The following is a 4,973-nucleotide window of genomic DNA, read 5'->3' on the forward strand; positions in this document are numbered from 1 at the left end:
GCCCAATAAAATCATCTATTTTAAACAATAGATGTCAAATATATCTACAATGCTCTGGTAGATTAGTAAAGCTTCAAAATTCAGCTGCTCGTTCCCTTACAGTTATAGTTCTAAAGTTTGATTTACTCTCCATCGTCTATCCAACAGAAGAGTCACACTTTTCTGCTTAAGTTTTAAGTCTCCTCCCACCAAAATAAACAAACAATTCACATCTGCTATAAAATGCACAGAAAAAAAAGACATGTTTAAAATGCTATGAACGTGCAAAACGGTGAAAGGTTCTCTCTCAGAAGGAAGCATGGAAACGATTCTGGGGTTGAATTATTTTTTCCTCTCATCTGATGGCTGATATTTCTTCCCCCCCCCCCCATGTGTTTTTCTCTGCTCCTCTGGCTCTGGATCTGCCTGCTGCACACCTGTGGAAGAGGAATGAATAGAGGGGGTGTGTGAACCGTTTTTGCTCCAGACTGAGTGGCGCCACCAACAAAACACAAGACATGCTTGATCAACAACCCAAAACAAACCAGGTCAAACAACAACCTCAGCTCCCATGCTAGGCCAAAACAGAGGAATACACAGTTGCAAGCCCCAGTGATAAGCGCTTGACACAGGGGGTTTAAATAATAATAATAAAACAGGCTTCCAGCCAACCTTGTTTGCTCAGTCCAGACCCCATTGCTGTACTCCAGATGACACAGAAAGGAAAGACAGTCTCAATGCTACGAAAAGAGACTTTCTTTAGAAAAGAATGTAGGTGCACTCAGGCCAGAGAGGCACTAGTGCTTCTAGAATAATACATGATTCATGCATTTAATGGAGAAGAAATTAACTCCTAAGGAATGCGCAAGACTCCAACCCATTTTAAAAAAAGAGCTAGCTGAAACATTTACAGTGCAAAGGGCACTGGTGTAACAATACTACAGACGGCAGAGATGCAGCCTTTTCTCTAGATGCCCAATAATTAATTGAGACTCACCTTGAGAGTGCAGTTCAGCGGCACAGAATACTGTCCCCCTGCTTGTTAACAGCGCCAGCCTGCACAACAAAACACCAGTTTAAAAAAAAGAAAAATGAGTGCAAATAATTAGCTTGGCCATGATAACTGTGCTTGTATCTGGATCACGCACACGGGCAGAGACCAGCCTAGAGAGGTGACAAGCTCCACAAAGGAGAGCGCAAGCCACAAGGACTGCCAGCCTGGGCCAGCCAAGTCCTACCGCACACAGATCAGTGCACCCGACAGCAGGTTGCTGGATTCTCAGCGTGACACCTCCTGGCTCCGACACAGGCAGGGACACCAGGGGCTGCTGAGTGTCACATTGCGAGCACACAGCCGGACCCGTCGCCCTGGCACCGCCGGCCGGAGAGTCACAGGTTCCTTTGGCACCTTAGAGACTAACACGTTTATTTGAGCATAAGCTTTTGTGAGCTACAGCTCACTTCATCGGATGCAGTCAGTGGAATCTCCCCACTGTATTTTCCACTGAATGCATCCCATGAAGTGAGCTGTAGCTCACGAAAGCTTATGCTCAAACAAATGTGTTGGTCTCTAAGGTGCCCCAAGTCCTCCTGTTCTTTTTGCGGATACAGACTAACACGGCTGCTCCTCTGAAACAGGTTCCTTTCTGTCCCTCAGAAGCAAACGCCTTCTGCTGCTAAGGGTGGATCCCGGACGAGAAAGCTCCCTCCCGCTCCCAGCCACAGCCACAGCCATTTTTTTTATATACATAAGGGTTTGTAAAGGGTTTCAGGGCGTGTGTATACATATATACATATACCCTGAAACCGTTAAATGTGCACCCTCCCCGTAAGTGTTGAGATCAGCGACAGTCCCCGTAAGTGTGCACAGAATCATTGTACGGATTCCTGGGTGCACACCCATTAGACATACTTCCCTGAGCGGCTGTAACTACCCAGGAAGGGTAGATGTGTGTGCGTACGTCTATACGCGCGCCAGCGACCAGCTCATCCGTCTAAGGGGAAGCGCATGGCGCGGTACAAAGCGTGTGCATCTACAGGCAGGTGTGTGAGCGATGCACGCGCCGAATGGGTCACACCACGGAAGTACGCCGTCCAGGGGCTACAGGTGCAGACTGGCGGACAGATCCTGCTCGCCCTGAAGTCAATGGCAAGACTCCCGAGCGGGTCTCGGGCGCCCGCAGAACGACCACAGGGGTCCCGTCCGTGCAGCACCCACACGCCTAAAGGGAATCTCTGTCGACGCCGGTCGTTGCAGAGACACAGGGAGTCCGGGGTACCCCGGCCACACACACCCTTCACGGAGCGCCCAGCATGAGCCCTGCAGTCCCCAGCTGGCTGGCCAATGCTACGCGTACACACTCCTGCCCAGCGTGGGCAACGCGGCCAGCGCCGCGCCTCGCGTTTCCCCTGCCACGGCGCTTACCGGGTCGGTGTTGAGCGCTGTAAGCGGGGTCCGGGGGCTGGCTGCGGGGCAGCTCCCTGGGTGCAGCGGGGGTGGCTGCTGCTGCTGCTGCCTGAGCAGAGCCGGGTGCGTCTCCAGAGCCAGCTGCAGGTCGAGGATGTAGTCGATGACATGCTGCAGGATCTCCACTTTGCTGACCCGCTTGTTGGGCGGGATGGTGGGCACTAGCTTCCGGAGCCGGCTGTAACAGTCATTCATATCGCACTGCAGGCACAGCGACGCCGGCTCCTCGCCCGACGGGGCCCCCTTGCAGCCGTGCTCGGCCAGGCAGCGCAGAGCCAACTGCCCGCCTCCGCCGCCTCCTCCTCCGCCGCCGCCTCCTCCAGCGCCGCCGCAGCAGCCCGCTTGCGCCTTCCTGCTGGGGTGGCGGACGGGACTGACCGCCTTCATGGTGCACAGGGAGAGAGCCCCTCGGGCGCCGATGCACACCGCGGACCGCCCGCAATGCAACAAGAGCAAGAGGCAGCGCTCAGCCAACGCAGCGATCCCTTCCTAACGCAACCAAGGAGGGGCAGCCCGTCTCTGGATACAATCTCCGGGCTTTGCCAGAGGGGATGCCAGACCGTGCAAAGAAAATCCACCCACCCAGGCTAGTCATTCGCTCCCCTTCCCCTTCGCTCCCACTCCAGCCCAGCCGCCTCTGCTCAGCCCGGCTTGCAGCGCCGCCCTATATATATAGCACGGGGTACAGACAGGCGGGGCTCGCGCTGCCCTGGCCCGGGGAAAGGAGGAGGTAAGAGGCGCGCGGGGGCAGGGAAATGTGTGCAAAGGAGAGGGGAGGAGGGGGGTGCGGAGCGCCGCGCTTTGGCCAATCACCGCCGCCTCCTCCCTCCATGGAACGCCGCTCTGGCCAATGGCGAGGACGCTCCATGCCGTCAATGCTGTGGGGTCTCGGGCTGGGGGGACTGCTGAACCCAAGGGAGCGGAGGGAGGAGGAGGAGGAGAGAGAAGTTCCTAGGAAGGAAGAACTGCGGGAATGCGAATGGAATTCACTCTGCTGCTGAATGAGGCTGCTGAATCCTGCCGTTCCCATCGGCACTCACAAGTGGCTGTGCCAGCAGTAGGCATCCCCTCCTCTGATCTAGCCTTGAAGCCTGCAAGGAGCAATTGGAGATTGCTAATGTCATTTTACCGTACACACTTTTTTTTTTTTTTTTTTTTTTTTTTTGCTATTTATTCTTCAGACTGCTTAATCATCACCAGGAAGTATTTCTACCACTAACAGAGGTGGGGATGCTGTTTGCAATTTCTAGCCTCATTCAATGTATTTTTTTTAACCTTTCACTTCTTTCCTCCCCCTACACGTAGACACACAGAGTCTTTGGAGGGACGTTGATTTAAAGAAAAAAATAATCCAAATTTGAGTGCCGGGAGCTGGGGGGTAGAAGATCAAGAAAAGCAATTGCTGTGGAACATTAAATTAGAGCACATAACTATTAAAAATTCATGGAGATGGAGTATTTAAAATTCCTCTATGACATATAATATTAATCCATTTTATGTAAAATTCATACCTGTAAATTAATTTGTTCCATTAATGCATCAGATCACGTATTAGTAAATGTATCATGTTTTAAATATGATGCTAGAAATGTCCAGAGTTCTGCACTTTGAGACAGCACATTAAAATTAACAGGCACATACTCCAGAGTCCTGCCTAGGTCGTTGTGTGGTGGATTGCAGCATTTTAATTTAATCATGCCTTGCTTAAACTTTCTATTAACTCCTCATGAGGATTCAGAACAGATGCAGGTGAACTGAACATTAGAGTAAGAAATAAAAGGCACAATCTTGCAACTCACACAAACAGTCCTTACTCCTTACACATGTAAACTGTCTCAATGATTTCAACAGAACTATTTACTTGAGAAAAAAGAAAAGGAGTACTTGTGGCACCTTAGAGACTAACACATTTATTTGAGCATAAGCTTTCGTGAGCTACAGCTCACTTCATCGGATGCGTTTGGCATTCCTTAGTCTCTAAGGTGCCACAAGTACTCCTTTTCTTTTTGCAAATACAGACTAACACAGCTGCTACTCTGAAACCTGTCATTATTTACTTGAGTACAGTGTTGCTTGAATGAGCAAGGCTGCAAGACTGGAGAGTAAAATTTAATAGTAGGAAAGAAATTCATAGTTAATGGTGACTGATGATTGCATGCCCCCACCACACCTAGTCACAGAGTGATGTACAAAGGATACAGAGGGAAACAGTTAAGCCTAGAACCTTGAATGGGAGGAGAGGTTGGGTCATCTTTTCATAACAGTATAAAGAGTGCATATTTTCCACCCCCTAAAAGGTACAATATCAGTCCGCAATCCTGCAAAGACTTGTGTACATTCTTAACTGTACATACTATGAGTAGTGTGTACAATGGGGCTACTTACAGTGCATAAAATTAAGCACCTGTGTAAATCTTTGTAGGACTAGGATCTAAATTAGTGAGCTAAACAGTGACCATGTCATGACAGGCATATTGTCATCAGCTATATACTCTGCTATACCTTACACTGGTTTTATACTGTGAAA

The 4,973-nt window shown here is 50.0% G+C and overlaps 1 long non-coding RNA gene across 1 annotated transcript; it reads left to right on the forward strand.

The window, feature by feature from the left end:
* Positions 1 to 389: 389 nt before the first annotated feature.
* On the forward strand, positions 390 to 3,043 carry LOC122458751. The gene is made up of 2 exons (XR_006278981.1): positions 390 to 1,374; positions 1,618 to 3,043. It is a non-coding gene; the product is annotated as an uncharacterized LOC122458751 (long non-coding RNA).
* The last annotated feature ends 1,930 nt before the right edge of the window (positions 3,044 to 4,973 follow it).

The sequence above is a fragment of the Dermochelys coriacea genome, chromosome 2, assembly GCF_009764565.3.
Source record: "Dermochelys coriacea isolate rDerCor1 chromosome 2, rDerCor1.pri.v4, whole genome shotgun sequence".
NCBI classification, from domain to species: domain Eukaryota; kingdom Metazoa; phylum Chordata; order Testudines; family Dermochelyidae; genus Dermochelys; species Dermochelys coriacea.